This window comes from Notolepis coatsorum, assembly GCF_963971535.1.
Source record: "Notolepis coatsorum genome assembly, chromosome: 15".
Classification (NCBI taxonomy): Eukaryota; Metazoa; Chordata; class Actinopteri; order Aulopiformes; family Paralepididae; genus Notolepis; species Notolepis coatsorum.
In genome coordinates this window covers 5651553-5672568 of record NC_140179.1, presented here as the reverse complement: position 1 = coordinate 5672568, position 21016 = coordinate 5651553, and the positions used below count along the sequence as shown (strand labels likewise).

General features: G+C 42.5%; 1 protein-coding gene across 1 annotated transcript in view; it reads left to right on the top strand.

The window, feature by feature from the left end:
• LOC311241646 (tau-tubulin kinase 1-like) overlaps positions 1-21016 on the top strand; it is a gene marked incomplete at its 3' end in the record, with an annotated part of 112925 nt that overhangs the window by 78160 nt on the left and 13749 nt on the right. The window lies entirely within an intron of this gene.

Here is a 21016-nt window from a genome sequence, read left to right as displayed (position 1 = left end):
CTCAATGCTAAACGTATGTATTTGATGTGCAGCAGGAATGGTGCGTGTGTTTTTGCAGACATAGTTTTTACTTATGGCAAGTCTGATTGATTGATTGATTGAAAAGTTTATTAACAGATTGCAGAATGGGTACAGTACAGTACAACTCAATACATACAATTGTTAAGAGGATGCAGACCTGAGAAAGACTTTCGTCTTGTTTCCATCAGGGTCCCCCATTTTCAATTCATCATATGAATTGAATACAGCGTACTATACTATATGTAATTGTTGGCTAGATATCTGTTGTTATTATTGGTTGTTATTATTCCTTATTATGCTGTAACATTATAGTGTTGTTGCGTTTGATTCTGCGAGTCGTCTCAAATGGCTGTTTTACATGTAACCAGCCTGAACTGTGCTGTCAGTTGACCAAAGTTGTTCTTTTTCATCTGTTTGTTTTTGCCCATAATTTTGGTTTTGACCATTGTTTTGTAACTGGAAGGTATGAATGAGAAATTGCATATTACTGAATCAGATACAGCGCACACACTGTATAATCACGTGCAGAGTCTTTCTTTGTAAGGATATTCGTGCTGTTTTATTTTGTATCAGATTTCCTTATATTGCATAACATCATTATGACATTTTCTTGTGACCTAAAGGTATTGTTCTCGAACGTTTAAGTATTTAAGTTTAAGTTTATTTTTTTACCCAGGGACAGTGCACATTAATCAACATCTTCAGTTTCCACATCAATGTAAATGTGCCAGAATTAGCTAATGAGCTTGTTTTCGTCTGTAGTCCCTGCCTACCATGAAGACAAACAGACTTCATTGACATGCTCAGTTTGATGTACAACACGCTCTGGTCATATCATGCTGATAAGGTGCATACAAAGGTTCAGAAGTGATAACGTGGTGTGTCTAAGTCTGGCACAAATCATCACCAAAGAAAAACAACAACTTTACTTTTACTGGGGCGGTGCCATTGCCAGAAGGTTAAAACAAAATGGTCATGAGTAAAAGAAAGCTCTAGTCACTCTACTACTGTACTATACTGTACTCTACTGTACTATAATGTACTGTACTACAGTATACTGTACAACAGCATCATTGATGCAGCAGTTTTTGAGGAACAGACCTTTAGTTTTCTTCTCCACCCTCTTCTCCCGTGTTGTTTTCTTCCGCCACACAATGCAAGGAACATGCAACACACACAACAATCGGGTTACAAGCACAAAAAGTCCCAGTTTCTTTCATATTTTACATGTACAAAGTGCTTCTTCACCTGATTGTCTGGTTATCAGAACCTCCCATCATGTTTACACACACAACTGCATTACCTCCACCGCTGGAGTAGATCCAGGCCTCGTCCTGATCGACACACAGCACCAAGGCTCAGTCTCTGTAGAGACCCTCTTACTATTGAGGGTCCATGAACAGTCTCTGTAGAGAGGCTCTCTTAGGGTCCAGGAACAGTCTCTGTAGAGACTCTCTTACTATTGAGGGTCCAGGAACAGTCTCTGTAGAGACTCTCTTAGGGTCCAGGAACAGTCTCTGTAGAGAGGCTCTCTTAGGGTCCAGGAACAGTCTCTGTAGAGACTCTCTTAGGGTCCAGGAACAGTCTCTGTAGAGACTCTCTTAGGGTCCAGGAACAGTCTCTGTAGAGAGGCTCTCTTAGGGTCCAGGAACAGTCTCTGTAGAGACTCTCTTAGGGTCCAGGAACAGTCTCTGTAGAGACTCTCTTAGGGTCCAGGAACAGTCTCTGTAGAGACTCTCTTAGGGTCCAGGAACAGTCTCTGTAGAGACTCTCTTAGGGTCCAGGAACAGTCTCTGTAGAGACTCTCTTAGGGTCCAGGAACAGTCTCTGTAGAGACTCTCTTAGGGTCCAGGAACAGTCTCTGTAGAGGCTCTCTTAGGGTCCAGGAACAGTCTCTGTAGAGACTCTCTTAGGGTCCAGGAACAGTCTCTGTAGAGACTCTCTTAGGGTCCAGGAACAGTCTCTGTAGAGGCTCTCTTAGGGTCCAGGAACAGTCTCTGTAGAGAGGCTCTCTTAGGGTCCAGGAACAGTCTCTGTAGAGGCTCTCTTAGGGTCCAGGAACAGTCTCTGTAGAGGCTCTCTTAAGGTCCAGGAACAGTCTCTGTAGAGACTCTCTTAGGGTCCAGGAACAGTCTCTGTAGAGGCTCTCTTAGGGTCCAGGAACAGTCTCTGTAGAGACTCTCTTAGGGTCCAGGAACAGTCTCTGTAGAGGCTCTCTTAGGGTCCAGGAACAGTCTCTGTAGAGACTCTCTTAGGGTCCAGGAACAGTCTCTGTAGAGACTCTCTTAGGGTCCAGGAACAGTCTCTGTAGAGACTCTCTTAGGGTCCAGGAACAGTCTCTGTAGAGACTCTCTTAGGGTCCAGGAACAGTCTCTGTAGAGACTCTCTTAGGGTCCAGGAACAGTCTCTGTAGAGACTCTCTTAGGGTCCAGGAACAGTCTCTGTAGAGACTCTCTTAGGGTCCAGGAACAGTCTCTGTAGAGACTCTCTTAGGGTCCAGGAACAGTCTCTGTAGAGAGGCTGCCTTAGGGTCCAGGAACAGTCTCAACACCCAACCTATGTTCATGTCAATATAGGTCGCAAATGCATACTTTAAAGGTCCGATCTGTAATCCAAATGTAAACAACAACACTGACTATAACAGATCAAGTCAAGTCAAGAGTCAAGTCAAGAGTTTTATTTGTCACGGCATACAAGTATACAATGAAATGCGGGTGGTCTATGATCTATATTCTGGTTGAAGAAAGTCCGAAAATCGTATTGTTCATTATCTCCAAATCAAGCTCCTCTGGAAATGTAAATACATCCCATATTACATGATAAAACATTTCCAGATTTGGCACCATAAAGTAAAAGAAAATAACAGAGAATTGGAACAAGATAAGATGAGCATATCTCTTGGTCATGGTGACGTTTAACTTAACAAGCATTTGTGAATGGGAGTTTGTCGTGGATTTACTCATAGGTTGTTCCTTGTCTGCACTGTATTTTGAAGAACTGGTGCTCACATTGATAACAAACCAAAAAAAAAACATTACTGAAGCCACACTTTTCGGACAATTTATTCTGACAAACCCTTTTAAGTTTTTGCCAATCCAAGGCATGCAGCCACTGTATCCGTCAGCAGTGATGGCAAAAGCATGACACAGCTAATCTGCAATTTATGTCTAATTTTGAACGAAAGACGATCACAAACCAATAAAGGATGACGTGGTATGACAAGTAATACCAAAACCTGCATAGATACTGCACAATATACTCATTTGAAAATGATCATGCATTTAGCACCCTTTTGTGTAAAATATAGTGAGCCCAGAGTTTAGTAACAGTTGAAATCAGTTTATATTTAATACATTTCTTGTTAACATTTGCCAGTCTCTCATGGTAGGAATGCTAAAGTAGCACTGCTTAACTGTGGTTTCAATTCATGTACAACGTAAATTCGAGTTCGAGTTCTTTGATGCCTTTCGGACACGGCCTGATTCTACTTCATAGCACTTTGGTTATACATCTTTGATGGGCACATATCGAAGTCTTGAACAAGCAAAACAGCTCAAAGTATAGGAGGTAGTACCCCACTAATGAAATAGCCATTATCAACTTGAATTACAGCAGCAGTAGGTTGTACTTTTACTTTTAGTTTTGCTTGCTCTGTTCAGGGCCTTTAAGGAGTCATTGAGCCCAATATTATGCCATACTGGCCACTGCAGTGCTGAAAGTCCATCCTCTGGAGGAGTTCAAGTCCTGTACTGCCTCTCTGTTAGGGATGAGTTCAAGTCCTGTCCTGCCTCTCTGTTAGGGATGAGTTCAAGTCCTGTCCTGCCTCTCTGTTAGGGATGAGTTCAAGTCCTGTACTGCCTCTCTGTTAGGGATGAGTTCGAATTTTTTAATTTTCCAATAGTCGTGGCAGTCTCCACATTCGATTTTCATGTCGGAGTCGAAAAATATATATATAAATTAAAAAAGAAATTCCAATATTTAAATTTTAAATTTAAATTTAAATTTTTTCTGTATTTTTCTAACCATCCCAATTTAGTCGTTATGCCAATTCCCTTCCTGGTCGTTGCGTGCATTTCCCCCCCACCTGCCGGTCTAGGGAGGGTTGATAGATACTATCACATGTCTCCTCCGATACATGCAGAGTCAGCCGGCCGCTTCTTTTCACCTGACAGCGAGGACTCTCACTGGGGGAGCGTAACGCGTGGGAGGCTCACACTACTTCCCCCAGTTCCCTCCCTCGCTGAGCAGGCGCCCCGACCGACCTGTAGGAGTCGCTGTTTACAACGACCAGGATACACACCCCACCGGCTTCCCACCCGCTAACACTGCCAATTGTGTTAGTATGGACCGCTGACAGCTGGATTCGATACCAGTGTCTCTGCGGTGGTAGGCAGGCGCTTAGTCCGCTGCGCTACCCAGCCGCCCTCGAATATTTTTTTTTAATACATTTCTATATTTAGAGGCAGCCTAATTTTCGTAGCCTAATTGATCTAAAAGATGCACATGCTACTGTTTCTGTTTGTTTATTAAAACCGGTTGATGTTATTATAGGCTACGATGGTGAATGGTGTCATTTAGATTTATTGTCGGTCAGCTGAGCCGATCAACGTTCTGAAGGATTATCTGAAGTGCCTATTTTTGTGCAATACCGTTTGATTTTAATGATCCATTATATTAAAAAGAATAACTGAATTTAACTGAAACTGAAAATTTTAACTGAATTTAAAATGAAACAGAAAATAACAACTCCGTTGGGGGGGGGGGGGGGTAGGATTTTCGAATATTCGGTCTTAAGAACAGTAGACTATTCTAAAATGATTTTGGTCAGTCATACACATCCCTACTCTCTATTCCTATGCCACAAAACAAACTACCGGTACAAATACAAGAATACACATTTCTGTGAAATTGACAGGGGTCCTTTATGTGTGGAGTTTGCATGTTCTCCCTGTGTTTGCTATAGGTACATACAGTACTCCTGCCATTGCCTTTGACCAAACTACTGGCATTAGAACTGGAGTTTGTGGGCGGCCGGGTAGTGCAGCGGACTAAGCGTCTGTCTACCACCACAGAGACAGTGGGATCGAATCCAGCTGTGGTGCTTCCGGGTTGGCCGACCGTCCACACTAACACAATTGGCAGTGTTAGAGGGTGGGAAACCCGGCGAGGGTGGGTCCTGGTCGTTGTAAACAGCGACTCCTACAGTTCGGTCGGGGGGCCTGCACAGCGAGGGAAGGATCTAAGAGAGGTAGTGCAGGGCTCCAGACTAACTTTTTACATTGGTTGCACCAGTGCGCCTAACTTTTTCATTTAGGTGCACCAGCACATAATTTAGGCGCACCCAAACATTTTCACCGCGCCTCTTGCCGCTGCAATAATAAATTTAAGCGTTACCGTTACCTTTTTTGTCAGTTCCCATACACATTAGTAATTTCTTAATATGTAATGTAAATTATTGTAAACAGGAATAAAAGGTACAGATAAATGTTTTTTCTCAAGCCATTTGTCTGAACTTTAAGACCTGATGTGTGTCATATGACAATTTCTTGTTTGAGAAGCGCTTTTTCTATTTGCCGCCGTCTGGCGCTGAAATGCTTCGTGGAGAGGCACTGTTGATGTGCTGGCAACACACCTGTCACGACACAGTATGTGTTTTTTGGAGACACTATGCTTTTTTAATGTTTCTATTCTGAATGTTGATGATCTGACAGCAAACGCAGTACTGCCAGCCATATTAGGACCACACTCCTTGCAATACATGCAAACCATACTGTTTGTTGCTTTATCGTAGCGGAGCCAGGGAAATTGAACCAGCCATTCCTTCCGAAAGGTATATATTTTGGTTTCAGGTTTCACAGTGGCGCAGTGGCGTCATTCAGTGAATAACGATCAGAGGCAGATCAGAGCTGGTCTTTGCATAATGCACGTGTTAACTTAGAACCAATCAAAGGCAGAGATTTTTTTATTTTTTATTTTTTTTGAGAACGTACATGGCCGGGAAAAAGATGCTACACACACACACACACACACACACACACACACACACACACACACACACACACACACACACACACACACACACACACACACACACACACACAAAGAAGCGGTGGGCTGGGTACACATGTGTCGGAGGAAGCATTATGATTATTTTGGTAAATTATGTTTCCCAACCAAGTGCATCTCTTTGAAATAATGTTAGTTCAGAAAGATGAGATCCTTATTCATGACCACAAGGTAAATAAATATTAGATACAGTAAGAAGAGATCCTTATTCATGGCCACAAGGTAAATAAATATTAGATACAGTAAGAAGAGATCCTTATTCATGGCCACAAGGTAAATAAATATTAGATACAGTAAGAAGAGATCCTTATTCATGGCCACAAGGTAAATAAATATTAGATACAGTAAGAAGAGATCCTTATTCATGGCCACAAGGTAAATAAATATTAGATACAGTAAGAAGAGATCCTTATTCATGGCCACAAGGTAAATAAATATTAGATACAGTAAGAAGAGATCCTTATTCATGGCCACAAGGTAAATAAATATTAGATACAGTAAGAAGAGATCCTTATTCATGGCCACAAGGTAAATAAATATTAGATACAGTAAGAAGAGATCCTTATTCATGGCCACAAGGTAAATACATATTAGATACAGTAAGAAGAGATCCTTATTCATGGCCACAAGGTAAATAAATATTAGATACAGTAAGAAGAGATCCTTATTCATGGCCACAAGGTAAATACATATTAGATACAGTAAGAAGAGATCCTTATTCATGGCCACAAGGTAAATAAATATTAGATACAGTAAGAAGAGATCCTTATTCATGGCCACAAGGTAAATAAATATTAGATACAGTAAGAAGAGATCCTTATTCATGGCCACAAGGTAAATAAATATTAGATACAGTAAGAACAGATCCTTATTCATGGCCACAAGGTAAATACATATTAGATACACTAAGATGAGATTCTCATTCGTGGCCACAAGGTAAATATATAAAATAAAAGTGCTACTGTAGGAATAGTGCCTCTAGGCTAAGTGTAAACTGGAGCTAACATCAGAGGAATATAAAGGTACAACTTACCTTGGTCTTGATAAAAAGAACAAGGACTTGTTGGCCACTTTCCAGAGCTTGTGACTAGGGGTGTAACAATGCATCGATCCTAAGGTGACGATTCAACTGCATCGATTTGAAAATGTAACAATCGATTATGCTGAGTGAATCAGTTCCCCCAGCCACATTTGTGTATAATTCTGTTTGGGGGGAATTAACTGATCGAAAAATTTATCGAATCGCATCGAATCGAATCGTGGTCAAATGAAGATATTTCATGATGCATTGAATCGTTGCCTGAGGAATCGTAATAGAATCGAATCGTTGTGGGGTCGAATCGTTACACCCTTACTTGTGACTATTAAATGCTTTCTTCCCAGTGAAGAAGTTGTCATAGTTGTTGTGCTAATATGCTGTGTCAGGCTGTCTGGCAGTTATGTATTTGGCCAAAGCGTGGTTTGAGGGCAAAGGATCCTGCACTCCAACAATCAAACCCTTTGCAACATATCATAGAGTAGTCTGTTTCTTTCTTTCTTAAAAAGCCCTTCATAGGATCTAGGATCATAGCCAAAACAGGGCGCAGTTGTAAAGACCCCTTAAGTGTCTACGGTGAAAATTAACAGTGTTTTTTTCACAGTAATCTTTTCCAGTTTAAAAGATCACAGATCAAATTGTGTGTCTTTTTTTGTGTCATGGGATGATTTAATAAGTCTTGTAATATACATGTGTTAAATAAATATTGAAAAAGGCAGGTGTAGCATATTTGCTGATTATTTGATTCAATTTACCAAGCACCTAATTTTCTCACGGTTACAAAACCTTGTTGTCACTGTTCACTACATGGTTGTGTGAAGCCTAGACAAAGGTACAATGAAACATTACAGTATGTCATAAGATGGTATGGTATTACTTGATGATTACCAGCATGGTTTCACATAGCATGTACTAAATGTATGAAATGCTATTTCTATTATGTAAGGGATAATGTATAGCTACGAGGTCATTGTCGCAAAATAATTGACCGACACGGAGTTTAAAATACCGAGGCGCAGCGCCGAGGTGTTTTAAACGTCAGTGAAGGTCAATTATTTTGCGACAATGATCGAGTATAGCTATACATTATCCCGCTTATTACATGGCTAACTTACTAACAATATACCTAATTCATCGACAAGACTAGATTAAATGCAGACGCAGTTGTTCTGTGGCTCTGTCAGCCCAAATAAAGTGATTATTATTATCGGCAGTCGGCAGGTCTGTGGTCTGATTGCATGACTGAGTGCAGCTGTGCATATGCTGAGCTGCACTGAGGCAGTGTGTCAGTGGGGCTTGATTGCGAACAGCTGCGCACAGCGGTCATTATTGTCCCACAGCGGTCATTATTGTGTGATAACGGACCTCTGACGCACGCTATTGACCAATCACAAGCAAGCATTTCGGCGAATGTGAAAACGCCATGTAATAACTTTGGTTAACTACCACTTTAGCAGAGGCATCATCTGATATGTCCTTGCAGCAATGGAAGGTACAACCCATTTGGCAAGAGTAGTTTGACATGTGGGTTTCAAGTCATTCTTGCCTTGATATAAAAAAAAATCAAAAGACGCCATTCTTATTTCATAGGCTTTTTAATCATTACTGAAAATGTTCAAGTTCTTTTCTGACGACGTACCGTTGCCATTGGCTTCCGTTGGTGTATCTGAAACATTGTGTTTTAAACACCACATGAACCCAGAAAAACCACCCCATCTCATTAATGCCAGAGACACACACAAGGACACCAAAGCCTGCATACCTCTGTGCTGGTCAACAAGAGATTCTGCTCCAATCACACGTAGAGGAGCTGGCGGAGACGATGGACCAGATCACTAAAGAGCTGCTGAGCTCCATGGCCAGTCTGAACCATCTGTTAACATAGGCACCATGTCCTACTCATCAATCATATAGTTGTACGCAGGGGTGTAAAGTACTTGAGTAATTGTACTTCGTTACAATACTTAAGTACTGTTTTGGGGGATTTGTACTTTACTCAAGTATTATTAGGTTTGTATAGTTGCACTTTTACTCAATTACATTTCAGAGAAAAAAAAACATACTTTTTACTCCTTACATTTAAAATGCAGACCTACAAAGTACAAAGTACAAATCTCACAGGTCCAACCATTTTAATTAGTACATTTGTTTCTCTGGCCGAACTAACGTTAACGTTATTAATCCTGCGGCCACACTTTATTTAAAAACAGCCAATCAAATCCCCATCAATGGAAAATGAACCCGCCCATACCCATGTTGATTGGTCCTTGTGCAAGACTAGAAAGCGGGGATCTTTGATTAAACACCTGCTATCAGAAGAATAGACAGTCAGAAATAAAGTTTTTACTTTAACTTTTTAGTACTTGAGTACATTTAAAAGTAGACGCTTTTTGACTTTTACTCAAGTGTGTTTTTAGCCAGATACTCTGACTTTTACTTGAGTACGATTTTGAGACGGTACCCATACTTTCACTTAATTAAGTATAATTTCTGGGTACTTTTTACACCCCTTATCAATCATATAGTTGTTCAGTAGAGTCCTTTCTTACAATCCATGCTGTTCTTCATACTTGATACCTGGAGCTCCGGCTAGTCGGACACAGTAATGGAGGCCACTCTTCAGTCTGTACAAGCCCTGAAGTAATAATAATAATAATAATAATTCATTACATTTATATAGCGCTTTTCTCAGACTCAAAACGCTTTACAACGTAGGGTTAGGGAAATGGCCTCCTTCAGCACCACTGGTAGCACCCAACCTTGGGCTACAGGCTCAATGACTACCATACACTGGCACCAGGCACACATCACACTACACAATGGCTGAACGGCTCAGGAGACAGGGATTGATATCAGCCAATTAAGGGGAAGGGATGATTACTGTAGGTGGCTTTGATGTCAGAGACCTGATTGGGAATTTGGGTAACAGTGGACCCAAAGCAACGTTTGTTTTCAAGTGTGAAGTGCTTTAATGCAATGGCCCCATTAACTTTACATGAATCTTGTGTCTAACTAAAGGAGGATCTGGGCCTCCAGTATGAAGCACAGGATGGATTGTGGTGAGAAACCCTTCAACAACACCAGGGCTCCAAACCCTCTTAAGTAAACCCATCAGGAATTTACTGTAGTGAAAAAAGAAAAAGAAGGAAAAGATCCAAATCGGTTCAGTGATGTAATCTTTGTACGAGTAACATGTCAGTGAGCTCTGTTGATTTGATCACCTTCAGAAGTTATTCCCCCCATACCGTTTAGATTTCTACCTTGCGTCACCCACCAGTCTTGCGAGATTACACAATTACCATCCAGGAATTCCATTTGATCTCCTCGGCAATTTCCTCCCCCCTCTTGACATAACGATGCCTTTGCCCAACCTACCGCTTAAAAGTACAGTATGTCAAGTGTCACTCAGCTGAGGAGAAAAAGAGAAAGCCAGGCTGCCATGGGAACAACACAAGAAGACATAAAGTGGTGTTTTGGGGTAAGCACAGTTTAGGACAGTCCTTTACTCTGTTTCTGAGTTTCTTGTTCATATCTGCCCCTCCCTCCCCTTTCTCCTTGTTGTGCGTCTGTGTTCTGTGTGCCTGATGAGTCCATCTATCTTTTGTGTTCCCCGTTTTATTTTTACTTTCTTTTTTGCATTTCCAAATGGTAATTTCCTACCAAAATCTTAAAAAAACAAAATGTCAGTTCGCCAGGTGCAAGGTGTTGTAGTTAAATGTGTGCAGTGCTGGTGACTCGTGTGTTTTATTTGTTTGCCTGTTGGGGAAATGTTTGCAATGCCCTTTTTTCAAGATAGAGGGATTGCTAGTCTTGACTTTGACCAATCTGGCAACCCACAGAGATAACATTCTTCTGCACTGGGTGTTTGTCTTGCAAAGTACTTTTATTTTCTCTGAACATTTTGTGCTGCTAAGCCTTTGCTATTAAGGCAACCCAAACATGCTATAGACAGTAGACAGTGTACCTCCTCTGGGCCAGAGAACTGTTTTAACATGTGGCCTCTAGATCAAACATACACCAACACTCCTTCAGGTTCGTTTCCTAGTCTCCTTTCCTCATCACCTTTATCCCAAACCTCTGAAAGGCACTAGACAAGTCGGAGCAAAATACAAACTCTCGCCTGTCTAGTCCTTCCTGAACGGGATGGGGAGGGACAAGGAGACTAATATGATACCAGGAGTGTTGGAACGTAGTTATAATAAATAATATAGCTATAGTCCCGCCCCACCCGCCGGCCTTCACTCTTAACGTTGTCCCTTTTCTCTGATTGGTCTGTTTTTGCAGTTGGAGGAAGACAGACACCACCCAAGGCCCAATCAGCTGAGGAGGCTGGCCTCCTATGTCTTCTCTTCGTCCACTCTGGAGACGGAGCAGTACCCCCACGGCGGAGGCAGCTTCATCCAGCGCAGCCGCTCGGCCGAGAGCAGCCCCGCCCACATGAACAACAGCAGCAGCTGCTCCGGCCGCAGCCGCCGTCACGGCCCCCTGCAGGCGCCGGGGAGCCCGCGAAGCAGACACTCCGTTTTGAACGTGTCCCGCACACAGCTCCAGCAGATGCTTGCGAAGCTAATGAGCAAGAATACAAGTTGAGGGGCACCTTCGCATGCAGAGATGTACTCACACACAAGTACACACATATACACACACACACAGTACACACACAAAGAGAGACCGCGCAGCACAAAAGACAAAAAAAACAACACATATACAACGTTGCCCGTAAGCCATATCATTGGTCGGGGCAGAGTAGAACACATGCACTAATGTGCTGGATAAGAAAGACATACAGTCATGCGTTTCTGTACAAACATGCACACACGCAAACACACGCAAACACACACGCACACACACACACACACACACACACACACACACACACACACACACTGCTTCACCGACTACTTTTTGAATTGAGTAAAAGAAAAAGAGTGCTGACAGAGGGAAATATTTTCCATGCAATAAACTCTTGAAAGCTGCTCTTTGCAAATTCAGTGTTGCACATGCCAGAAAATTGGCACCATTTTGAGTAAACTTGTGGAGATGGTAACCTGATGTTTGCTTCTTGTTTCAATGTGGGTGTGCGAAGAGAAGAGATCAAAATACCTTGGACTGCTGTGAGACTGTTGAGCTTCATCGCGTTTCTCGCTTCGTCATTTTCTGCTTTACGCTCCTGACCTGAGGTTGTCGTCGTATGCAGGCCATGCCGGCGATGGTTTTAGCAGCCTCCCCCCCCCCCCCCCCCCTGAACCATCTGGTACCATAATATGTTGAGCATTATCATCACCATAACTTCATGGACAAAACAATAATAATAGACCTTCTATTAAAAGGTATTCATCGATGCAGAACAAAATGATCCGTACGAAAATCTCATGTTGTGGTGTAGCAAGCGACCATCGACATTTTGTTGCAAGTCAAATGCACAGGAGGAACGTGGCTTCTGATAAATGATTGATTAGTGAAGCCTAGAGAGGTTTTTAATAAAGGTGTTAGACACATTCTAACGACAAGATGGCGTTGTTCTCCCGTAGTCATCTAGAGAGTGATCACTGAAAGCAGATAATACATTGTTCCTTAGTAATGACAGTCACTCTTATTTTGCTGTGTGATCCATCTGGATAGAAAGTACTGTACGTGCAATTAACCCCCAGGGTTGTTTTAGCTTGGTTTGGACTACCAGGTGGGTGGGATTTGCCACACACAAAAAAAACAATTCACTGAGTGCCAGAAAGTGTAGCTATTTGGAACGTCGATTAACTTCCCTGACATTACCCTCTTGATGTGGTAGATCGCACCCCATCTGGAACTCCACAAAGTTGAAATTAAATGGCAAGGATTACTTGCACATTGTATGTGATGCAGGCCTGGAAAAAGAAGCTATGTGCAAGTCCCTTTTATCTTAATGAGAGTGATGGATACGAGGTGCAATAATATGCAAGGTGTGATGTCACAGGCTATGTGTAATGCTATGGCACGGTGTTACAACAGTGGCAGTTGAGGAGGTGGTATTGTATGCTAACATGATGTAAGATTGTAGTATAGGCTATAAGTCAATGTTAATAAGGTTGATAGGAGAGTATATAGGTGTGCGGCAAGTGGGTATGTATGCTGTTTGGCTTGTGTGAATACTTGTCTAACACATTACCGATCCCTTGAAATTCCTCTAGATGGGAGTAAAGCATTTAAATTAGCCTACAATATTCTCAGTGACCTGGCTGCATGTTTCATTCAGCTGTGACTTTATTTCCTATTTAAGCGTTAGCTAGTTACAATGTTGCATTACTTGTTGATAAAAAAATAACTGCACTTGAGCCCCTTTTCCCTAACTAGTTGCAACAATAAATACTCACTATGAAACTGTCAAGTGTTGAAAAGGGCATATGTTTGGGCGGCTGAGTGGCACAGTGGGCAAGGCGCTCGCCACTAACGCAGGATATGCTGGGTTCGAGCCCAGCTCTCGGCGTTGCTACCGGCTTGGCCAGTCGTCATACTAACACAATTGGCAGTGTTAGAGGGTGGGAAAGTTGGTGGGTGGGGATCGTACGTTGTGGACAGCGACTCCTACAGGTCGGTTGGTGCGCCTGTACAGCAGAATCAGGAAGTATCGGGGGCAGCGTGAGCCTCCCACGCGTTACTCCTCGCCACTGAGAGATCTGTGGAGGTGAAAAGATGCGACAGCTGCCTCCTCGTGTACCGGAGGGGACACACGTGATGCAAGGCTTGGTCCTCACTGCAGCCGACCAGTGGGAGGCATGGTCTAGCAACGTTCGAGACAGGGGAGGGGAGAATTGAAGGGAGAATTGGAGAGGCGAAATTGGGATGGGAGAAAAATAGAAAAATAAGGAGAAAAAGTGGATAAAAAAAAATAAAGGGCATATGTTTGTTTTTTATTATTACATCGTTTTCAATACAGCATTCCGCAAGTTAGAGTAACTTTACTTAAAAACAACTTAAAATGGCTGTCCCGGCTACATTGGGTGAATGCCAAGTATCCACCAATCAGGAGCATCCTAACGTTGTGACCGATATGCCTTACACCCTCGGAAGAGATGGATGGCGCTGCGCGCCTCAGTGGGTTGATACCCTGCATTCACCCACTGAAGTAGCAGAAGAAGAGCGAACATGGCCGTTTTAAATAGTTTTTTATGGAATGCTGTATTTTAAACTACGGAATAATTTTTATTTTTTTTAAACATATGCACTTTTCAACTGTCAACACTGGTAGCTTCATGTTCAGTAGTAATGTCCTTGTTGCAACTAGTTAGGGAAGGGAGTCATGGGGTTAGAGTGCAGTGGTCCCTTCCCGCTGCGAGCTCTACTCCCGAAGCTAATATGTGCAATATGTATTTTGTTTTCATAATTATGTTTTACATTGAAATGCTGTTGTATAAGTAGGATAATGAACTTGGGTTCGGGTGTCATTTAAACTGTGCAACGCGCAGCCCCTCGTTCATTATCCCTTACGTATATACCCTCAACTCGTTCATTATCTCTTACGTATATACCCTCAACTCGTTCATTATCCCTTACGTATATACCCTCAACTCGTTCATTATCCCTTACATATATAACATCAACTCATTCATTATCCCTTACGTATATACCCTCAACTCGTTCATTATCCCTTACGTATGTACCCTCAACTCATTCATCATCCCTTACATATATACCCTCAACTCATTCATTATCCCTTACATATATACCCTCAACTCGTTCATTATCCCTTACGTATGTACCCTCAACTTGTTCATTATCCCTTACGTATATACCCTCAACTCGTTCATTATCCCTTACGTATATACCCTCAACTCGTTCATTATCCCCTACGTATGTACCCTCAACTTGTTCATTATCCCTTACATATATACCCTCAACTCGTTCATTATCCCCTACGTATATACCCTCAACTCGTTCATTATCCCTTACGTATGTACCCTCAACCCCGCTACCATAAACGATGTTGTTGTGTGAGCCCCCTGGCAGTGTGTGAGTAGTCACCTACTGTAGAATGCATACCAGGAGCGTTAAAACAGGATTATTAAAGTCCAACTGAAGTTGGCATTAACACTTTCATTGCCAACCATGCGGTGCACCTTACCCCACTTGAATGCCACCACCCACTTCAATGATAGAGCTCTCATATTTGCAAACGCATAAACTATGTCTTAAATTATGGCTATGTGTCTAATCTGGCCGTCGCTTGTCAATGACTTGTTTGCAATCAACATTGTCGAAACGGATTGTTTTTTAATCGGTTCATTTCCGTTTTATACCATTTTGAAGTTTCAGGAAAATATTAAGATTCTGTGATAATTGCCCTTTACTGGAATATTCTGGAATACACAAAAAACGTTGTCATTTTTCGGCCTATTTATGAATCGTTTTCAAATAAACGCTAGATTATCCATAGTATATGTGTACGTATGCACGCTATAGAAGCGAGCTGAAAAATCGATTCTCTCATTTCCTGATCAGCACACACACACACATAGGGCACACGTTGATATCTCTGTGAAAAAAGGTCTGATTATCCTAAGACTGGTAAAATAGATTCCTTACCTCAGATCAGATGTTCTCCAAAAAGATTATTCCAATTCCTGATCGCCATTCCAAATATCGATCGCGTTTATTGATACAACACTGGGTACTTGAAATATGTATTCCACGCAGTTCTGATGGTCCACAATGAATCCGATCCTCTCGGGTGACTTGCCCGAGAAGTAAAATGAGGAAGCAGGATTTCTTTTTTACCATGTGTTTCATTCAATCCATTCCAAAGGGGTGCAGTACAACAGGGAGAGACGATAGGGGGCGGTATTTTCCCAATGGAGCTCAGAGAGAGTTTGCAGCACTAACGTGAGATTAGATTGATGAAATATGAATTCAAATCGCTAATAAATAAAAAAGCGAGATCTCTCGTCGTTGGCAATGAACGGTCGGCATGAACAAATGAGATATCTCGTCGTTGGCATTGAAAGTGTTAATATACCTTTTTACCAGTTTGAAGCCATATTAAATAGTTTTTGGAACCATATTTAATTGGTGAAAAGTAAATACAGTAACGTTGTTTTTATGGATCTAATCAGATTATCCTTGGACTTGACAAACTGCTGGGGGGGGGGGGGGGGGGTGCAGAGAGATCATAATATTTATGAGTGAAACTTGAGTGACAGGTGATAGCTGGCTGGGCTGTGATGCCGTTCTCTCAAATAAATAAGCCATTTTGCATAACATTAGTGTGTAACGTATCATTGCACTACACACGTTGGCTCTACACACTGCTATGATTGAAAGATGGACACGGGACGATCCGTCCCAAATAAAGGCAGTTACAGTCAATCTCAAGCACCTGGGCCCAAATGAACAATTTACAGTTTCTCATGCAGGGCGGCTCCCTCTTTGTGTTGCATGGAAAGGAACATACTGGACAATCCCACCTCCGGTACAGCGCTGTCCCCAGTTGTAGTACCGTACTTTCACCACCAGATGTCATCTGTGCACACTGACTCATTTTCACTATTCAGGGGGAAAGGGTTTCTAATAATATTCAGCTACTACTAAGAGCCAAGTCACAGGCTCATTGATGGGCAACTTGCATTACATGCTTTGCCTTCGTGTACACGGGCACCACTCCCCACACATTCTGTTTGGGTGAGCCTAAGTGATGTGCACTACCAGCTGTTGATGCTGTAGCCCTGAGGACTGCTGTCTGTCTTGATGCTGTTGCTGCAGTCTTGAGGACTGCTGTCTTAATGTTGCTGCAGTCTTGAGGACTTCTGTCTTAATGTTGTTGCTGCAGTCTTGAGGACTTCTGTCTTGAGGACTGCTGTCTTAATGTTGCTGCAGCAGTCTTGAGGACTTCTGTCTTAATGCTGCTGCAGCAGTCTTGAGGACTTCTGTCTTAATGTTGCTGCAGTCTTGAGGACTTCTGTCTTAATGTTGCTGCAGCAGTCTTGAGGACTTCTGTCTTAATGTTGCTGCAGTCTTGAGGACTTCTGTCTTAATGTTGCTACAGTCTTGAGGACTTCTGTCTTAATGTTGCTGCAGTCTTGAGGACTTCTGTCTTAATGTTGCTGCAGTCTTGAGGACTTCTGTCTTAATGTTGCTGCTGCAGTCTTGAGGACTTCTGTCTTAATGTTGCTGCAGCAGTCTTGAGGACTTCTGTCTTAATGTTGCTGCTGTCTTGAGGACTTCTGTCTTAATGTTGCTGCAGCAGTCTTGAGGACTTCTGTCTTAATGTTGCTGCAGTCTTGAGGACTTCTGTCTTAATGTTGCTGCTGTCTTGAGGACTTCTGTCTTGATGTTGTTGCTGCTGTCTTGAGGACTTCTGTCTTAATGTTGCTGCAGCAGTCTTGAGGACTTCTGTCTTAATGTTGCTGCAGTCTTGAAGACTTCTGTCTTAATGTTGCTGCTGCTGTCTTGAGGACTTCTGTCTTAATGTTGCTGCTGCAGTCTTGAGGACTTCTGTCTTAATGTTGCTGCTGCAGTCTTGAGGACTTCTGTCTTAATGTTGCTGCTGCAGTCTTGAGGACTTCTGTCTTAATGCTGCTGCAGTCTTGAGGACTTCTGTCTTAATGTTGCTACAGTCTTGAAGACTTCTGTCTTAATGCTGCTGCAGTCTTGAAGACTTCTGTCTTAATGTTGCTGCTGCAGTCTTGAGGACTTCTGTCTTAATGTTGCTGCAGTCTTGAGGACTTCTGTCTTAATGTTGCTGCTGCAGTCTTGAGGACTTCTGTCTTAATGTTGCTGCTGTCTTGAGGACTTCTGTCTTAATGCTGCTGCAGTCTTGATGACTTCTGTCTTAATGTTGCTGCTGTCTTGAGGACTTCTGTCTTAATGTTGCTGCAGTCTTGAGGACTTCTGTCTTAATGTTGCTGCAGTCTTGAGGACTTCTGTCTTAATGTTGCTGCAGTCTTGAGGACTTCTGTCTTAATGTTGCTGCAGTCTTGAGGACTTCTGTCTTAATGTTGCTGCAGTCTTGAGGACTTCTGTCTTAATGTTGCTGCTGTCTTGAGGACTTCTGTCTTAATGTTGCTGCAGTCTTGAGGACTTCTGTCTTGAGGACTTCTGTCTTAATGTTGCTGCTGCTGTCTTGAGGACTTCTGTCTTGATGTTGTTGCTGCAGTCTTGAGGACTTCTGTCTTAATGTTGCTACAGTCTTGAGGACTTCTGTCTTAATGTTGCTGCTGCAGTCTTGAGGACTTCTGTCTTAATGTTGCTACAGTCTTGAGGACTTCTGTCTTAATGTTGCTGCTGTCTTGAGGACTTCTGTCTTAATGTTGCTGCTGCAGTCTTGAGGACTTCTGTCTTAATGTTGCTGCTGCAGTCTTGAGGACTTCTGTCTTAATGCTGCTGCAGTCTTGAGGACTTCTGTCTTAATGTTGCTGCAGTCTTGAGGACTTCTGTCTTAATGTTGCTGCTGTCTTGAGGACTTCTGTCTTAATGTTGCTGCAGTCTTGAGGACTTCTGTCTTAATGTTGCTGCTGCAGTCTTGAGGACTTCTGTCTTAATGTTGCTGCAGCAGTCTTGAGGACTTCTGTCTTAATGTTGCTGCTGCAGTCTTGAGGACTTCTGTCTTAATGTTGCTGCAGTCTTGAGGACTTCTGTCTTAATGTTGCTACAGTCTTGAGGACTTCTGTCTTAATGTTGCTGCAGTCTTGAGGACTTCTGTCTTAATGTTGCTGCAGTCTTGAGGACTTCTGTCTTAATGCTGCTGCAGTCTTGAGGACTTCTGTCTTAATGTTGCTGCTGTCTTGAGGACTTCTGTCTTAATGTTGCTGCAGTCTTGAGGACTTCTGTCTTAATGTTGCTGCTGCAGTCTTGAGGACTTCTGTCTTGAGGACTTCTGTCTTAATGTTGCTGCAGTCTTGAGGACTTCTGTCTTAATGTTGTTGCTGCAGTCTTGAGGACTTCTGTCTTAATGTTGCTGCAGTCTTGAGGACTTCTGTCTTAATGTTGCTGCAGTCTTGAGGACTTCTGTCTTAATGTTGCTGCTGTCTTGAGGACTTCTGTCTTAATGTTGCTGCAGTCTTGAGGACTTCTGTCTTAATGTTGCTGCAGTCTTGAGGACTTCTGTCTTAATGTTGCTACAGTCTTGAGGACTTCTGTCTTAATGTTGCTGCAGTCTTGAGGACTTCTGTCTTAATGTTGCTACAGTCTTGAGGACTTCTGTCTTAATGCTGCTGCAGTCTTGAGGACTTCTGTCTTAATGTTGCTACAGTCTTGAGGACTTCTGTCTTAATGTTGCTGCAGTCTTGAGGACTTCTGTCTTAATGCTGCTGCAGTCTTGAAGACTTCTGTCTTAATGTTGCTGCAGTCTTGAGGACTTCTGTCTTAATGTTGCTGCAGTCTTGAAGACTTCTGTCTTAATGTTGCTGCAGTCTTGAGGACTTCTGTCTTAATGTTGCTGCAGTCTTGAGGACTTCTGTCTTAATGTTGCTGCTGTCTTGAGGACTTCTGTCTTAATGTTGCTGCAGTCTTGAAGACTTCTGTCTTAATGTTGCTGCAGTCTTGAGGACTTCTGTCTTAATGTTGCTGCAGTCTTGAAGACTTCTGTCTTAATGTTGCTGCAGTCTTGAAGACTTCTGTCTTAATGTTGCTGCAGTCTTGAGGACTTCTGTCTTAATGCTGCTGCAGTCTTGAGGACTTCTGTCTTAATGTTGCTGCTGCAGTCTTGAGGACTTCTGTCTTAATGTTGCTGCAGTCTTGAGGACTTCTGTCTTAATGTTGCTGCTGTCTTGAGGACTTCTGTCTTAATGTTGCTGCAGTCTTGAGGACTTCTGTCTTAATGTTGCTGCAGTCTTGAGGACTTCTGTCTTAATGTTGCTGCTGTCTTGAGGACTTCTGTCTTAATGTTGCTGCTGCAGTCTTGAGGACTTCTGTCTTGAGGACTTCTGTCTTAATGTTGCTGCAGTCTTGAGGACTTCTGTCTTAATGTTGCTGCTGCAGTCTTGAGGACTTCTGTCTTAATGTTGCTGCTGCAGTCTTGAGGACTTCTGTCTTAATGTTGCTGCAGTCTTGAGGACTTCTGTCTTGAGGACTTCTGTCTTAATGTTGCTGCAGTCTTGAGGACTTCTGTCTTAATGTTGCTGCTGCAGTCTTGAGGACTTCTGTCTTAATGTTGCTGCAGTCTTGAGGACTTCTGTCTTGAGGACTTCTGTCTTAATGTTGCTGCAGTCTTGAGGACTTCTGTCTTGAGGACTTCTGTCTTAATGTTGTTGCTGCAGTCTTGAGGACTTCTGTCTTAATGTTGCTGCTGCAGTCTTGAGGACTTCTGTCTTAATGTTGCTGCAGTCTTGAGGACTTCTGTCTTGAGGACTTCTGTCTTAATGTTGCTGCTGCAGTCTTGAGGACTTCTGTCTTAATGTTGCTGCAGTCTTGAGGACTTCTGTCTTAATGTTGCTGCTGCAGTCTTGAGGACTTCTGTCTTAATGTTGCTGCAGTCTTGAGGACTTCTGTCTTAATGTTGCTGCAGTCTTGAGGACTTCTGTCTTAATGTTGCTGCAGTCTTGAGGACTTCTGTCTTAATGTTGCTGCTGCAGTCTTGAGGACTTCTGTCTTAATGTTGCTGCAGTCTTGAGGACTTCTGTCTTAATGTTGATGCAGTCTTGAGGACTTCTGTCTTAATGTTGCTGCAGTCTTGAGGACTTCTGTCTTAATGTTGCTGCAGTCTTGAGGACTTCTGTCTTAATGTTGCTACAGTCTTGAGGACTTCTGTCTTAATGTTGCTGCAGTCTTGAGGACTTCTGTCTTAATGTTGCTGCAGTCTTGAAGACTTCTGTCTTAATGTTGCTGCAGTCTTGAGGACTTCTGTCTTAATGTTGCTGCAGTCTTGAGGACTTCTGTCTTAATGTTGCTGCAGTCTTGAGGACTTCTGTCTTAATGTTGCTGCAG